An 18352-nucleotide genomic window follows, 5' to 3' on the forward strand; every position below is an offset into this window, starting at 1 on the left:
GTCAGTTTTTGATTTCATCTTAGCCAGGAGGTGTTTTAGAATGGCCCAGGTCTTTCAGTTGCTTAGGGTTCCCTCTAATTGGCCCCAGACTTGATTCCAGTTCTGATGTCCAAGTTTTTCAGCATACTTCTCCGCCTGTCGCGAGACTGCGGCAATGCATATCTTGAGTTTGCAGTTTCTCTTCTTCTTCTTCTATCTCTTCAAAAGTCTTCGTGTGGCCTTCCAGAGGTGTGTGGCCTTCCAGAGCACTTCTAGCCACCGTAGCGAAACTCTGGAGGGCGTTTAAAAATCACCGCCTCACGGGAAAAAAAGCGAACTGCTTAGAAAACTAAAATATAGTTCTCCTCCTTCACGTCCGGTAGTGCAGTATGTCCGTGAGCGGCGCGGAAGGCCTCGAAAGCGGCGTTTCAAACCATCGATAGAGGGCTAACCATGCCAAATGGGCGTGGTATGGAAAGAGTTAAGGTAGCCGCATAGAGCAATCAAGTAATACTTTCTACTTCATACTGAGCTCCAGAGTTCCCGGATTCTTGTCACTCAATAATTTGAAAGCCATCAATTGCGATATCTTTCAGTCTAAGGTTGAATTGATAGCATCAGACTGCATGCAATTCAAGAGAACGCCGAATGTTGCAAAATGTCTGGCTTATCGAGCCACCATGGCTGTGTCTATGTCTCTAACTTAAACATGTTTCGCGTCGTTTATATTTCAGCACTGAATTGGAGTTGCATATTTTTTTCTTGCTTTTTTTTTGGGGGGGGTGGTACCTACATATTAAAACAGCCTTTAAGGTAGCCGTATAGAACAATCACATAATGCTTGCTATTAATTTCATATTAAGCTCTGTAGTTTCCATGATTCTTCTCACTACGTAATTAGAAAGCCACCAATTTGCAATATCTGTCAGTCTATGGTTGAATTGACAGCATCAGACTGTATGCAGTTTAAGAAAACTCCGAATGTTGCAAAATGTGTGGTTTATCGAGACACAAAGGCGGTAAAAGGTAGTGCGATAACTATCTTCCTTTTAAAAGGTTCCTTTCTGATCTTTTTGGCATAAAGCGGCCACTGAGTAGACTTTTCCAAGCCATATTCCGGAGAATGTTTCCTCAGATAAACGAACTGTCTCTGGCAGCGTTCGCATCCATAAAATCTTCTACTGCCCGTGGTCAGCCATATGCACGTTCATTGCCTTGCAATGTATTTGCCCTCTAGAAAATGCAGTGTGGTTTGGCAGAGCAATGTAATATAAGCGAACACTCTGAAGAACGGCAAATCTTCAACTCAAGCACTTGCGTTGTACCAAGAAAAAATTACCTAGTACGGTGGCGATTATGAAGCAGCTCAAGAAAGACACATCGCCTTATTAGCAAACATAAGAACTTCCATAAGTATATGTATACATTATTTATGGGAATTCTGAAGTATAGCGTTGTCTTAATACGAGATGTTTCGGAAAAATTTATTTTTGCGATAAAGCATCGAGTCCAGTTGATAAAAGTGTGCTACATATTTTCCAGAGGTTGACCAGGCAGTAGATGTTTATTTCGTCTTCTTGGGCCCTGTTATCGCCCTAAGGATCGCATGGCATGTTTTCGCTGCATTGTAATCTACAGGGGAAATGGAAAACAAGATTATGTTCAAACTGAAAAAAGAGAATAAGAGGAGACGTTTAGAAACTGGTAGACTTTCCCCACGCTATCACCTCGGAAGTTTATTTCCGCGTGACAGGAGTGAAATAGTAAACGAAAACGCAGGCACACAATGAACAATGCGGTTAACAGGCCAGTCACCAAATTCTATTTTTAGTATAGACGCATCGTTTTGAAGAACGCAACAATTAGCTATAGATTACGTCATACAGAGTATATGGGACCCATTTGCCCCTGAACTAAATTTCCATCTAACGTGGGATCCTTCAGCACCTAGTATCTTGTAATTGTATACATGAATGTATTTTGTCATACAAAGCATTTTATTTATGCGAACAGAATTGCACATGCGAAAGCAAGCAGTGGCACAAGCGAAAAGAAAAACATGCTCATAAGACTGTGCAAAAATAAGCAAAAAATTTGGATGGAAGTAGAAGCAAAGTTTGTATTATCCCCCTATTTCCCGCCCTTCCCTGTCTCAAGAAAAACAATTGATGTGAAAGAAAGAAAAGGACAGACTGGACTTCCTTGGTAACTGACATACTAACGCCTCTTCATGATGTTTGGAGTCCATAGTTATTCGTTATATTTTCACTGCATCAACGTTTCAATGCATGTTAAGGAGTTCTGGTAATGGGAACATGCACAGCGTGCTGCGTCACCGCTGACAGCATGTACATTTAAAAATGCACTTTTATCTTTTGTGTTAAATTTAACGTTCTCACTGATTGCTTATTTGGCCGCTGCTCGCATATTCCCGAATCGGTGCTGCTTTACCCTAGCTTGATGGTTGGTAACTAGGGGTGTGAAAATAGTGATTTTTGAGACCGAATCGAACACGAACCGAATAGATTCAGAAGCGAATCGACTCGAGTCAAATATCGAGTGCTTTTTGAATAGTTTTCGAATAATGAATATCCGTTATCACAATTATTATGAAACAGCGTTCACATCCCAGTATTCTAAAATTAGCAAGTTTCTGTCATTCCTTAGTACGTTATCAAGCGTTGTTTATACAAGCAATAATGAAGCATTAGGAGCAAACAAGTATTCGCTTTGCCTGCACAGGGCTCTTCAGAGACGGCGAATGATTGCTGTGTAACCTGTAATGTACGGCTACCTAAATGACGTAGCCTGCTCGACTACTGAAGTTCTAATGTTTTATCTCTATGCTATGCCCACGGGGCTGAAAATTCTCCGTACTTTTTTTCCAATTTCATGTTTATTTGGACGCAGTTGACGTGCGGAAATATTGGAAAAGTATTCGAAAAAATCGCATTTACGAATAGCGACTATGCGATTCGAAGACGGAATCGAGTAGGACACTATTCGATCAGATATTCTAAAGTTTCAAATATTCGCACATTCCTACTGGTAACACGAAGATTATGCAATAATAGGTTATTACTAATTCGAGCCTTTGTTACAAAGACTCGTCTTGTGTAAAATCTTGGCCTACAAATAGTCGTCGCACTGTGTCATAAATCGGGAGCCGCAGGTAGGGCACGTAATTGTGCTTTCTGGTGTCACTCATGTACGGCGGCTCAGAAATCTCCCTTGTATATATTTCAAACTTTATTAACTTTATTTCGTCAGAATATTTCGCTAGTGCTTGAGCTAAGGGGGGGTAAAAAGTTTGGGACATAAGAAACGCCTAAATGGCACCATAACGTTAATGTACTCCAATAGCAAGGGTTACAAGCACCTTGTGGTTTGCAGGCAGTAATTACGCTTTAATCTTGGGCCAGCTATGCTACTCGCACTCTAGAAATGCTGAGCGATATTTTGCTCCGCCTTTTTTGTTTACAGCAATCAAGGTCGGGCATCTCTGAGAGTGCTCAAAAACTAAAACGCTTCTGAGTATCTCGCATTTTTCCTATATGAAAGACTAAAATAACTCGGTCCTCAGGTAGAAAACAAAAAAAAAGGGAAGGTACGACGTCTTCCCCACTAAACAACTTAAGCCTTTGTTGCAGGCTGTCCTCTGGCCTACATCAGGGAAATGCGCCTGACCTTGTTACAAATTTATTGAATTAGAAAACCCTTAATATGTAGTGACTACTCTAGAAAACGAAAAAAAAATAGAAAGAAAGCATTTCAATTAGCTACTCTCGCCAACCGTTTCTTATTCTCGAAATTCATTTAAAACACGATAACATCTTGTTCAAGTGGGTATATCACATTCTTTCCAGTTCTTATAGTTATACCTTGTTTCACTGGGCAGTTTTGTTTATCACTCCACTTCAACGTGATAATTGTTTTCCAGAATCAACCACCTTATGAATATGCCAATGAATATTTCGGCTCTTTTTCTAAATGACGGTTTATGATTTGTATAGACTACTTAGAACCATGTATGAGAGGGTCAGGCTATGTTACATGGAAGCATCTGCTAGTGGAGCGACATCCCTCAGTCGAAATACATACTATGTGACTGGGCACGTAGATGCAGTCTGCGGATACTGATAAAGGTACAAGCAATGACCAGCATTTCAGAAGTGGAACCTACTGCAGAGCTTCCACTAGCTTCAGCCATAGAAAACAGAGGACCACCCATAAAAATGCCTTAATGAAACAATCTGACCCTTCAGTTCCCTTTACTTTCATTTATGAAACAATCCGACTTATGGGAAGCGTGTATGCGTGAGTGAGCAAGTTGACACTAAAAAAAATTAAATTATGGAGTTTTACGTGCCGGAACCACGATCTGATTATGAGGCACGCCGTAGTGGGGGGCTCCGAAAATTTGGACCACCTGGGGATCTTTAACGTGCACCTAAATCCAAGTACGCGGGTGTTTTCGCATTTCACCCCCATCGAAATGCGGCCGCCGTGGCCGGGATTACATCCCGCGACCTCGTGCTCAGCAGCCCAACACCATAGCCACTGAGCAACCATGGAGGGTAAAAGCGGAAGAATTGACTATTGCTGTAGAAGTTTAACTTTCTGAAGCTGAACCAGGGACAATATTGGGAGCTGCAAGGAGCTCCCAACAAATTTCGCCTTAGGAAGCAGAAAACCATCTATGAGAACAAGTTCCGTTACAGAAGACGTAGCTCACGACATTAAATATTTCCTCATTGAGTAATCACCTTTACCGTATTGTGGACTCTGACACATCAATAGCGGGGGAAACGAACGAGATTGCAGGGTCTTCAGCACACTACATTTGTATCTTCTGTTCCCTACCGAGCCGCCAGCCAACAAGCACCGTTTCCTAAACCTTGAGATAAAGTCAAGGCGGCACCACAGATTTTGAGCCAAGCAGACCGGTAAAAGAAAAGTCAGCTTTCGTTTTCGCCCGCCGGCTCGAAGGCATAGCTAAAGCGTTCCTTCTAAATAGCCTGGTCAGCTCCTGGTTGCATGCGGGTATAACTCAGCTTGGACGTGCATTGCAGACTGTGGGAAGCCGGATTTCGTGATCCATGCCTTGGCACCTTCACAAGGTGCAGTGGAGGCGGATTTTTTTTGTTTATTCCAGACCAAAATAAGTGTAGCGGAATGTGTAGAATCGTGAAATCTAATGATGCAAAATTATACCCGTGTAAAAAGAAGCGTCGGACAGAGTGCGCCGCAATCGTCACCGAAGTAGTCTCATGTCGATCTAACACACATAGATGCACAATTCTGGAGTGCAATGGAAAGACAACACATTTATGGATAGTGGAAGGAATCTTGCATTGGAAAGAAACTTGATTTTATTTTTTATTTCATAAACTGAAAGTGACCTGCCCCTCATAAAGAGTTTTTGTTTGTCTGCGGGGTAACGCGGAAGTACATACCTCCTGATTTCCTAAAAAAATAACATTATAGAACAGTTGAGGTAACTAGAGCTAGAATGCGCGTTGTTCCCTTGAGGCCATTTTTATTTCGGGAAATATATGTTTGAAAGAAAAATATGTCATGATCTTTCATGATGCAAAACGTAAAAAAAGCAATAATATAAACTGTCAGCGTGCGCTCTTTTGATTCATGCAACAAATGCTTAAGCATGTCTGCGCTTGATTTACTGCACCAGGTGTAAAACGCTAATGACATCCGACTAACTTCTGTTTGGTTAGCTGGTCATATGACTTTAACAAGCACGTCGCAAAATATATTAGGTAAACAAGATGCGCATCGAATAACCAACAAAGACTTACTTGTGCATCTCGTCATGCAGGCCACGCATTTTGGAAACCTGTTAGCGCTGGTTGCGCAATAGCCATGCGGAACCTTCTGGCACAGCCTCATTGATGAGTTAAAGAACCATCGGGGACCCAACGCACATTTCTGAGTGTATGGGCTTAGGCTGCACACAGCTTTTTCCTTTTTTCCGGCTGCGAATTGTGAAGAAGCAAGTTCAGTAGAAAACGTAATTCTTCTAAAGAAATAGATAAAACAAGAAACCACACAGGAGAAATCAGTGAAAAGCACAATTTTCTTAACTTCTGCCTGAATGTCGTAGCTGCTTTCAAGATGGAACAACATTGCGAAGTAACGTACTAACAGTGGCGATCAAGTTTGGTACAGAACTACAACAAAAAATTTGAATTTCAAACGGCTAAAGCAGGTATATCACGCATTCCCTCGCACATTAAAGCGCTTAAGAGGCGAGACTCTAACATTTAACCAGTCATTTTTATTGTGCTAAGAATCAAAATTGGAATGAATTGCCGGACTACGTCGTCATAAAGCGCAATCCAACTAAGTTCAAGCAATTATATTCAGAATAGTTCACCTGTTAACCTGTTTTTATTTTGCATCCTAGTTATGTTCTGAATCCTAGTTATGTACATTACTTTTTGTTTCTGTATGTTATCGGACATTTGATGTATTCTTATGTTTTGTTTACAAATTTGTATTGATGCAACGGTTTCTCATGCGTTTGCTCCTCCCTTATGTAAAACCCTGGAAGGTGCTATAGGGATTTATAAATGATGATGGTTATTATGATGATAAAGATGAAGAACTGTACTAGAAGAGAAACTTGGGCGATTTGGTGGGAATTCATGTTTTGCGTCAGTGTCGTGTTATTCCTGGTGTCTTTGTCTACCCAGCGCTTTTTTCCAAACATGAAAGATGATGACAAATTTATCTCTGCAAGCCACAAACTTATCTCCACTCAACAACCCTAAAGCCTTACATTCCCGCTAAACCCGGACTTCAGTTCACTTCACTTTTATGTTCGCACTTCGAAATACCGAAATGCAGTTCCTGTTGAAGCCGTGAACCACTCAGCTCTGTACACCTCAAGGAAGACATTATGCATCTGCACTGAAAAAATGTTGTCCATCCCTCGTGGAAAATACCTAAGCAGGGGTCTTGAAACTATTTAAAGAAAATAAAGTATAGTTTTTATCTACTTTAAATACCGAGCACCTTTAAAAGCACCGAAAGTTGTTTACTTGAATGCAAACCTGAAACCAAAGCCCCAATATAAACGCAATCTTAGCCAGAACTGAAGATGAACCTTAACTTGAAATAATTAAACCTGCCTGAATGCTAGCCCAACCTGAATTGAAAAAAAAAAACTGGCCGCCATCTCGCCCTGCAAACGTGAATGCCCAGGGAAGCTGTATCAAACACCACACATGGTCGAGCATTGTATTCACGCTGTTCTTCTGGTCGTCTTTAATTTCCACTATGGCACCTATGGCAGTCTTATAATGAACTGAATGAGTTGCTAGACAGCTCTGCCTTTTATATATGAAAGCGGGGTGACGTCACTAAGTATATATATATATATATATATATATATATATATATATATATATATATAGGCTGCATGCCTGATTTCAAAGAAAGCTCTGCCGTTTGCCTTGAATTGTGAACCTCGCGTTTTGTGTTTACGCCACGATATTTTCCGGCCAAGGAGAGGTATACAGCTTCGCTGTAAGAAAATTGCCTCGCCATTCCGGCCCCGTAATGGTGGATGCCCAGCGAAACTGTTGCAAAACCACTACGCCTACCATATGGGTGTATGAAATCCTTCATTACTTCCCACTAATGGTAGTGACAATCGCTTTGTGGTAGCTGTGGTTCCTCGGAAGGCGTAACTCTGCGTGGCCTACCCATAACAGTGCTGCAACCAAGGAGGTTAAAAAAGAAACTCCTTGGCTCCCACGATTCTGTCTCCGGGAGCTGCAACAGGGTGGTTCTGCTGCAACATGGGAATTATTGGAAGTACACAGATTCGCCTAAACTTCGTCCTTCTGGATTCAAACGGCTTCTTTACTTCGTAATAAACTCATCGTTTTGAATCAAATTCTGGGGTTTTACGTAGAAAAACCAGGATTTGATTATGAGGCACACCGTAGTGGGGGAGTCGGTACTTATTTGACCACAAAGAGACATTTAACGTGCCCCTAATTCACAGGAAACAGACGTTCTTGCATTCCGCCCCCATCGAAATGCGGCTCGCAGCTGCCTGGATTTGGTCCCGCGACCTCGCGTTTAGGTCATTTTTGACCAAGCTTAGTGTAATAAATAATTAATAAAAATGGTCGACAGCAGCATTCGAACACGGGACCTGAAGTACCGAATCCCGATATTGAAGCCATTATGCCACGGACGCACGCATCGAGAAGTGGCATAGAACGCCCTTATAAATTTCTCGCGGGCTAGTCATTAAATCTGCAGTTCGGATGCTTGTTTTGCGTTTGTTTTTATTGAAACGCATGCTGTTTTGTATGTTGTACGCGTGATTCCAAAGAATGTATGGGCTTTCCGCTTATCTTTGCTGAGTGCTTGAAGCCTGCTTCACCACCGCCGCGGTTCGGCCCGGTAATACACGACCTCCGGATTCGGCCCCCATGTTTGCTAACGGACGCGGATACGAAAAATATCGACCAACGAGAGGCCAATAGCTTCGCCGTAACAACAATACTAGCGACGTTCACTGCCGGTTTGGTAGGATATGGTTCAAACGAGAAGGCAGCGGTGAAGTTGTGATGCTATATAAGAAAGAGAGCTTGAATTCAGCCTTTGGTAAAGTGTAATAGCGACGTCCTAGACTCTCAGTATTGTTTATAAACGCAGGAAGGAAGACATGGTGTGTAAATATTGGAAAAAATGGGTAACGTTTACAAACGCTTGACGGGCCGTGATCAGTGATGCCTAATGGGTGCAGTGGCAATAACGTTTGTTGAAGGTACCCATTGAATTGCTGTATGTAAAAGGACTTTGACTTCCACTTCTTGATCTAGGCAACAGAAACACGATGCTAAATAAAAAAGATAAAAACAGCTTAAATTTGATAACAACCAGCTATAAAGCGCGGACATGACGACAATACCAAGTGAAGCGCACACATGTACCCATGAAGAGAACACGAACCGAGCAGCGTAGCTTTGGGTCGTAGTTCATCTAACCAAAAGACATGCCGTGAATTATTTTCACTGGCGCAGTAATCGAAGCACTTGTACTCTATGGCATTTAAGAAGAACAGCTTTCGCTGCAACAGCAAATGACAAGTATAGTTTCAGTTTATGCAGAATTATCGAATTTTACCAGTACATGCAGAATCATACCACATACATCGATTCTCCCGGTTGGTAGGGACGAGGAGGCTGAAGCCTCACTGTCTGTCGAGGACCACCTTCTTAGGGATAAACACTGCATTTGGTACGTTGGCATTTAAGACTGTGCCACAAAGGTATTGCTTTCGAGGGAGCTGAGAGGCATTCCGACATCAACCAAAAGTACAAGGCTGCAGGCACCTTACATTTCGCTTTCACCACATTCAACGACAGTCGCTGCTGCTGCTGCTGCTACAGATATCGTGTAAAAATTTCTTTTTACTGACAGACATGCAGAGACATTGCCTCTGACCCGTGCAACTCACGTTTAAAAAAAAAAAAAAGGCAGCGGCAGACTCAACTCTTGCTCGCATCTACGTAATGCGAAGCATTTTTGTTTGATAGGGAATTGGTCTATCAATCATTTAACTGATGTGTTAGCGAACTATGTTGAAGTTCTACGTTAACTATAGAGAAAATTTGTGTGGCCTTTGATGCAAAGCAACTTCACAAGAGGCGCGTTCAGCGGATGGTTAATTAAGCAGTTCTACGACGTTTATTTGAGCGTATCAGGCGGCGCAAGAAGTCTTCCTACATAGCTTCTGCTGGACTTAAAATCATTGCGCCCTGAAATAAAGTGCTTAAACTGCATAAATAACCATGAGAATGTGCCTCTTCAAATTTAAATTCATGAGCCATTCCACTCAAATAAGAATGGGAACCGAGGGGCTCGATTTTATTAGTCATAACCACATAAAGCCAACAGAAAACGAAGCGAAGGAAGGCATCGGGGAAATTAAGTGTAGTTGAAATTGGAATGTAGAAAATAATGAAGAAAAGGGAAATGAAAGTGGACGAAAAGATAACTTGTCGCCGGCGGAAGCCGAACCCGCAACCTCCGCATTACGCGGAGGTTGCGGAGTTCGGAGGTTGCGCGTATTACGGAGGTTGCGGGTTCGGCTCCTGCCGGCGACAAGTTATCTTTTCGTCCACATTCATTTCCCTTTTCTTCATTATTTTCTACATTCCAATTTCAACTACACTTAATTTCCCCGATGCTTTCCTTGGCTTCGTTGTCTGTTGGCTTTATGTGGTTTCCACTCAGATAAGGTGGATGATCGGCGAAGCTGTATAGATGGTATATTTAAACGTACAACACAGATATACCTAATGTTTTGGTGTTGTTTATTTTTTTCACGCAAGTTACTATTGCATTGTGGTCGCTATGGCAGACGGGCAAGCGTTCGGCGACGACGACGGACAGGCTCTTGGCAAAGGTGAAGTCTAAAGACGAGCGCCTTGTGGTCGTTGGAACCTTGGGATCGGTGCAGCACTGTAGGCGTAACCGTTCTAGCACAAACGATGGCAGCCAATTGCCATCTGGCCTCGACATGTCCACGTTGAAGTCGCCAGCGACGAGGACTGGAGCTTGACTGTCGTCGGCCGGATCGAGGTGCCATCCAAAATGGGCGTTCATAAAATCCTCTACGTCGCGCTGGGAAGAGGCAGGTCGAACGTACACGGTGGCAACGGCCGTCCCGTCGACGGTCTTTACGGCGTAGACGTCCGCACTACACGCCGCGCTTTGTCCAAAGTTACGGTCGAGAAAGCCTCTCTGGAACCTCGCGTAGGCACCGTCGAACCCTCGCGCGCCTTCGTTGCGGCCAGCCCATCGAGAAGGCGGAGCTAAAATGACACCGCAACTTTATCTGCCCGAACGTATGACATTGCGCGCACGCGCGCGTGGGTGCTATAGTGGGAAATACGTTCGAGCAGATGTCGTTTCAAGGACACACGTGGCAGCTAATGTGAGCTTCGATGTGATGGAAGCAAAAGAGATGATGGCAGGTTTTTGCACCACGGAGCCAGCTGTGGAAGAAGACGAAGACGACGAACGCGCGAGCAGTGGCCCGAGCGAGTTCGCGCGGTTGCGCCGAGGGGCGCCAACGAGCTGTGGAAGAAGACAATGTTCGAGCCAGTGCTGACGATGATAGTTTTTGCTCACGGACAACGGACATGTCCTAGCCATATACAGCTTCGCTGTAAGAAAGCTGCGCAACGGAAGAAAAAGCATATATTTTTTTTCTGCTCTAGAAACGGCCCCCTCCATATTTTTTTTTTTTGTAGCTTCGTGTGACAGTCGGGTGGTAGACAGTTCTCGCTTTCTTAATGTCCTGGATGTATAGACGGGCTAATGAGTGCGTATAGCAGTACGATGGTGTAGTCGTGTGTCCGTCATCTATAGCTAAGCACGAGAAAAAAAATTTCGCGTCCATTCCACCCTGTCAAAGTAGATGTACAGCGAAGCTGTTGCCGACTAGAGTTACTGTATATAGCTCCTGCAGGGAGCTCCCTGCGGGAGCCATGTATAGTAGCTCTATAGCCGACATTACACAAGCGCCACCACCGCAAGGCGTCTCACCATCGAGATCAATGTAGCGTCCACGACCTCGTGCGCGCCCTTTCCGTTGGTGATTCGGCACCGAGGTGCACGTTCGCGGAGTCCATACGCTTGCGCGTCACCGCGTTCACGACGTGAACGTCACTGTGATTTGTTAACAGTCTTGTCCTGATGTTGATTACGGTCGCAGCGCACTGTGCGGGACCGATGCAACGGACCAGCGCTCACTTATCAAGGACAGATACATCGTGTGCATAAGTTTGTCACGCGCGCACGCAGGTGTGCCAGAATGCAGCATATACGCTATCCTAATTCTAGTAGACCCTCCGCTTAGCGCAAGTGCGTTAATTATTGAACGAATTCAATTTCTCAAAGTAAAGTGCGTTGCAAAATTTGTAGAGTATGACTTGCCCACAACCTGCTGATATGAACGCATCAGATTGTAATTTGAACATGCCAGAAAACACAATTCTGTTACGCGGAAACTCTAAATTACACAAACTCTGGAGACGAAAATTCTCCTTTGTCGACGCGACGGTGTACAGGCACGGAAGCAGAAAATTTGCTGGGGTAGACATATACAGCGTCGCCGTATAAATGAGCACAACTGACTACAGGGTGGTGACTACTAGCGTTACTGTCTTCTCCCGCCTGCTTCATGCTGCACACGAGAGGCTACTAATTCGATCAGCAGCACTCGATTGTTTGATGTTTGCCTAATCAGTACCTCAGTGCTTGCACTTGCACACATGCGAATAATTATTAGTGCAAACATTTAGGGTGAATATGCGCACGATACCATACAATAGGAACGCACGTCTCCTCATTCTGGAAAGGCTAATGTAATAAGGTTTTATGTCAGTTGCACTTGTTCATGTGTATATTTGTTGAACTTGGAACAACTAAAGTAAGAAACTTCAAGTAGCAACTAGAGCAAGCATATGTATTGTGTATTACCTGCATCAAACATTCGTCGTATTTTGTCAGTGAAACAAAGCAATAAAATTTTCTCGAGGGTGTCGGGCCCACAAACTTTAGTACTGGTACTTTCCGTAGGTAACTTTGACAAATATAACATGTAAACGAAAACATTTCCACGTACTTACGTAGGCATGTTTCTTGGCAGAGTTTTTCCGAATCGAATCGGTTCTCGAGATCGTTCCCTGAGCAACCGCCATAAATGAACATTTTACAATGTTTTGTTAGAAAATCAAAAAACCAACTCGGTTTATGCGCTCGGTGGGAACCAGAATCGGGCGGTTTCTGACATCTGCTCGGTGATTGCATTTGGGCTGGAACATGAACAAGTCACTTTGAACACTGCGCTGACCGGAAAAATATGTGCATGAAAAGAAGAGAAGGAAGGAGAGAAAAGAGGACAGAGGCCCACTTTTAATTTTTCTTTTATTTAAAAGGGTCCCCGGGCAAACGCACCTAGATAGCACAAGGCCTACGCACTCTGATTCATGACGTCACGCTAGCTGGCCCGAGTGCCATAGAATCTAATGGGGATGCTCCTGCGTAAGCAACAGTGATTTTGACGTCACCGCTTTCGTCACGCCAGCCTTGAGAATGGAAATTTCGGGCCAGGTGGCATGACGTCGTAGATCGGAGTGCGTAGGCCTGTGCTATCTAGGTGCAGTTGCCCCAGAAGTCAGAGGTGCAAACATGTTCCGGTGAACGCGCGCATGCGCTCATGGCAATCGGAGCAGTGGTAAGGTACAAAAATTATGAACAGCACTCACTATCCAACCAGAGATTGCTTTGAGAGTTAAAGCCCGATGAACCGTGGCGCAATCTTGGCCGGCGTGAACAGTGTTATAATGAAGTGTTATTAACAAAAATACTAAGAAAACGTATTCTTTATCAGTACGGTTAATAAAGCAGGGGGCAGAAGAAAGATAAGCGCATATCTGACCAGCTTCCTTAGCCATGTTAGTGTGACCACTCAAACACATTGATCCGCGAGGCCTTCTTTTGATTAAAGGCATTTAAGAATTCACTTTCCCGCGTAGGAATCGTTCGGATGCTCGAACGTATGCTCGATCGAGCAAGGATCTAAAAATTTTTCCGCTGAGAAGTATTATGTAGTTTGGACAGCAAACAAATTACCCACAAAATAATTGATGTACATAGTACTTCTATAATTAAAGAAAAATACGGCAGTGCGTCATCTGTTTTATTATGTGGCTGGGAAATAATATATTTGTTTAGCAACCTATGACCAGGCAGCTGTAGCGCCCACGTGTACCATTTCTTGAGTGTGAGTAATCTGTGCATTTCTCATTTATGTTTTTTTTTCTGTTTTCACGCCTTTGAGAATGCGCTCCGGCGTATTGAAATGTTTATCAGCCACAGTATCAAACCAGATGTCAGTCAGCGCAACGTGTCATTTTCCGTGTGCCATTGTCTTTGTCCGTGTCCTTAGCTCTGTTTCCGCTTGAATATGAACAACCATACAGACGAAGCTTTCGCGTTAATATACTTTCGTTACTGTCTTCACCACTCTCATCTTGGTGCTGTCGTCACACACGCTCGCGTAACGTACACAATTATTTGTCTTCCACTAAAATGTTAGTTCATCTGAGAGCGCTGAGCAGAAGCGCAAATAGTTCTTGATTGCCACTCACACATGAAAATGCTTCGCATAACATTTACTCTCACAGTGCACAAAATCTACACACGTTTCACAACCACTGCCACGTCCCCGGCCGCAACCCCAATATAATCATGTCCATAAGCGTAGGCATCTTGGCCATTTCTTTAAAATTGCTGAGCACAATTGTTTGAGAAACAGGAAAACGAACAAGGTGGCGGTATCCACTGTGAGATTGCTGCTTTCGCAGTAAACGCGTAAAGAGCCGAATGAGTCATTTATGTTTTCTGGCTTTGTTTTCGTTACTGCTGAGTTATGGTGAAGTCTTATAAGCAGTTCGAAGTGAAGCAAAAAGGACTGTCATAAAATATTTATGGGTCTGAAAAATATTGAAGCAGGCGATTCAGAAGGACTTCAATTTGCAAGGGCAAGACGCTTAATGAAAATTGTAGTGCGCCAGCGTAATGAAATAATTTGTGTATTTTTTGTATTCTAGCGGATAAGCCTTGAGGCTACAATTTCATCTTGTATTCCTTTACTGAGCAGTGAGATTAAATCTGACCGTAACTAAAAAAACTATTATTTTTAGAATGAAGGTAGTTTCAAATGACAAAAAAAGAAATAACGCTGTCACACTTACGAGTGTCTAAACGAGTGAAAGGCAGCCACTTACCATGCACAAAAACAACGCAGGAGATAAGTACAGGTGCGTTGCTAAACATGGTTATATTATTGAATGTGTGGGTAAGATAGCAACCTTCGGCGACGTGTCAAGATGCAATACTGTGCGAATCTTTTTATAGAAATTTTTTCTTATAACAAACCTTTGAAGCGATGGTTATGTACTCTTGCTTTTCGCACCGCGAAAATCTTTTGCACGCTTGAAAAAACTCCGCAGGTGTTTGGAACTTCAGGCAATGAGCATACAATTGTTGAGCTGAGAAAACCTGGTCCAGCATCGGAAGTTTCTGAGCGCGAGTGTTTTACATATATCTGCGCTTGCATATATTCTGTTTCAGCATTGTCTACTTACTTTCTGTAGAGGAACGTCATTACTGCCGGTAGCAAAGAAGTTTTTCATTGACTAAAAGAAACATGAGCACTCTGGCATCACCCTACCATACTGAACGCGCGTGGAGCAGTAAGAAATTACATGCTTGTTTGTAGTACTTTCTCTGCTTTTACGCTTTCAGGAACTGGCTGCATTGGCTAGACTGTGCTTTCAGTGGTCACAGCGATAATCGTTTCCTGTTAGAAATTGCAACTCACTGGTCAAGTTGTATATGACATGATTCATGACACTCTATGTAAACTTTCTGGAACAAGCTGCTGTGTTTGGTTTATTTTCTTTCGCACTATGAATTCCGTAATTTCAATCATCAAATCTCAAAGCAGGTTGGTTGGGAAGTATGCTGCAGGTAGCTGACAATATTTTCGGTGGATTGCCGTCAGTTCGCATCTGCAGTAAAGGAGTTATGGGCGTGCGTGAGAACTCTGTCAATTGCGACTACGGCGAGAAGCAACACTTTCAATGCTGTGACACTACTTTGGTTTAGGACACAATGGCGAGCAATTGGCATAGGATGTATATCTTATTCAAAGGATTACTTGGCTTTACCTAACACCAGGTGCATGAAGTTGACATTTTACGATGCAAGCGTTCCGCATAAGAGAGGCTAAGAACAAAGTGCCAATAACTCCACGCGTGTATGCGCACCTACCTTCCAAACTTACATTTGCGATGGAAACTTTCACGGTCTTGCCATTAATGGCTGCCTGTCAGTGCTCGTGTAACATGCAAACGCGCATGGACGAGATCTGGAAAGGCACGCCTTATTTGGCGATTGTGATGTGGTAATAGTGCTTGTGATGCACGAACCATTTGTCAAGCCATGGGATCGAGTGATACAGAATTATAAGGGCAGTTCCTCGCGATCTTCCGATTGCATTCATACTCAATGGCAAACACGCGTATTTCCGCTACCCATGAGTGAAGGCTCCTTGTGGCTTGGCCAATGTCATACCAAGATAAAATGTTTGGTGAGCTCTATTCTGGGTTGGATTTGAAACTTTCACAAAGTCACACGGGTCTCTTTCGATGCGTTCTTTTGATCATGCATACGGCTTTCTGCATTGTAGGCTCAGCCTACGGTGCAAAAAGAAGGTACTCTACTAAAACTGCTGTTGTCGGACTTTCGTTTAGACGTTGCAGGCAATGTTTGTTGGTTAGAAGTGGTATGTATGACGTCTCAATCCTCTAAAAGCAACGCTGTTTTTGAGGAGTGTAAGTTTACCGCAGGTCTCAATAACAAGTAAGAACGGCATAGTGAAATAAAATTCAACGTCTCTATGTAACTCACTGGCTGTGTGAGACGACATAGAGGGTCTTTCGGATTAGTTTAGACGACCTGGTGTTCTTGAACGTGCGCCTAAACCAAAGTACACAAGCGTTTTTGCATTCCGCTCATATAGGAATGCGGCGGTCACGACCGGAAATTGAAGCCATGGCCTCGTTAGTCTGAAGCAGAATGCCATATCTTCCTAGGTGCCGTGGTGAGTAGTGAATCGTACAAGTAATGTAGCGTAGCTTATACATTTAATGCTCATGTGTCTTTAGTGAACGCACGTCGGTTGCTATGTATAAGTCAGCGCTAAATATGAGCAGATGCGAGGGGTCTTTTTGGGCGAGCAGTGCACATCAGAGGTTTCTTGTAGACCACCGAGAGTAATTACAAGCTGTTGTATGTTGGAGTGCCGAACAAGAAATATTTATGCTTCTCATGCGAACGCGATCTAGAACGTGCTCTCTATATCTTCTTGTTTTTGTCCTTGGTTTGAGTGAAAACCGGACGTATTCTACCTTGTTGTGGTGTTGCTTGATATTGCGGTGATTTTAGTTTTTTTTTTAGATTTAGCCCGCTCAGCATGAGTTCTGAGCACATGGTTAGCTTGAACGCTACTAGTGCATGCAACGCACCGCTTTGCCAATGCTGATGCGACAGTTCTTGTGTCAAATAAATCTGTGAATTTCTGTGGTTGTGGTCCTTATACGTTTTTTCATTGCCTGAAATGCCACTTAAAGGTTTTGAGATGACCAGCGTTACATGCTAAGTAAAAACTATGGGGCTTTACGTGCCAAAATGACGATGCGATTATGAGGCATGCCGTTGTGGGGGACTCCGAAATAATTTGGAACACCTGGGTTTCTTTAACGTGCACCTAAATCTAAGTGCACGGGTGTTTTCGCATTTCGCCCCCATGGAAATTGCGGCAACCGTGGCCGGATATTTGATCACATGAGCTCTGGCTTAGCAGCCCAACACCATAGCCAGTAAGCAACCACTGCGGGTTACATGCTAAGTGGTGTATGCATTCTTGTTAATTGCCTGGTGGTATATCAAGCTTTTTTCTCATATTCAGGCTTTCAAAAGCTGCTTTGGACTAAAGTTGCTCCAATGTCACGAAAGAAGCGCGAATACATCTCTGGCCGCTTTTTTCACTGCACAATTAACCTCGGCTAATGTCGACGATTTGCTTCTTTCTAGGTGATGAGATAATATTCTTTTTTTTGTGGAGGGAATGAAAAACCGGAAGATGAGCTTTGATGCATTGATCAACCATCAGTGAGTATAGCGCCATGTTCAAGAATTGCGCCCTGGTATAATCTCAACATTGTGAAAAAACAGCACAGTAAACAGAACTACGCGAGGACGACACACCGGTTGCTTCTTGTAGTTTTCTTGTCTGCGGTGAATTTTTCATTGGGACGATATATAACCATCTTTCCCAAGTAAGCACTCTTGTTCATGATATTATCTGATGATATTTCTTGAATAGCTACTCGCGGCATAGCTTTCCTTTAAATTTATATCAGCAGTGAACTGCCGTATGTGTTGAGACGACATCACCCACGAAGGGCCGTCTGGTGTTATCATATGTCGTGCTTGCCTGGAGATTGCAAGGTGAATGATGCCAATGACGTGATCAAATCCAAATTTTTTTGTAATTATTCCCGATAATTATTCTTTGCTTGAAGTATGTGAAGTGTGTGCCAGGAAAAACATCAGCCCTCATTCATGAAAAAATATAACTTCACGAAAGACCTACTTCAAGAGAACTGCACCTTGACCTCCATCTTCTAAAAGATGGAGGCGGCAGTGGCGCAGTAGACGCGCAAAAGACTCATAGCTGATGCCATCATGA

At 43.3% G+C, this 18352-nt stretch overlaps 1 long non-coding RNA gene across 1 annotated transcript; it reads right to left on the reverse strand.

The window, feature by feature from the left end:
- Positions 1-1419: 1419 nt before the first annotated feature.
- On the reverse strand, positions 1420-15115 carry LOC125946680 (uncharacterized). Its single transcript, XR_007467770.1, has 4 exons — positions 14823-15115; positions 12660-12845; positions 5796-5972; positions 1420-1611 (listed from the first exon to the last, which is right to left on the reverse strand). It is a non-coding gene; the product is annotated as an uncharacterized LOC125946680 (long non-coding RNA).
- Positions 15116-18352: the final 3237 nt, after the last annotated feature.

The sequence above is a fragment of the Dermacentor silvarum genome, chromosome 7 (genome assembly GCF_013339745.2).
Source record: "Dermacentor silvarum isolate Dsil-2018 chromosome 7, BIME_Dsil_1.4, whole genome shotgun sequence".
Taxonomy (NCBI): domain Eukaryota; kingdom Metazoa; phylum Arthropoda; class Arachnida; order Ixodida; family Ixodidae; genus Dermacentor; species Dermacentor silvarum.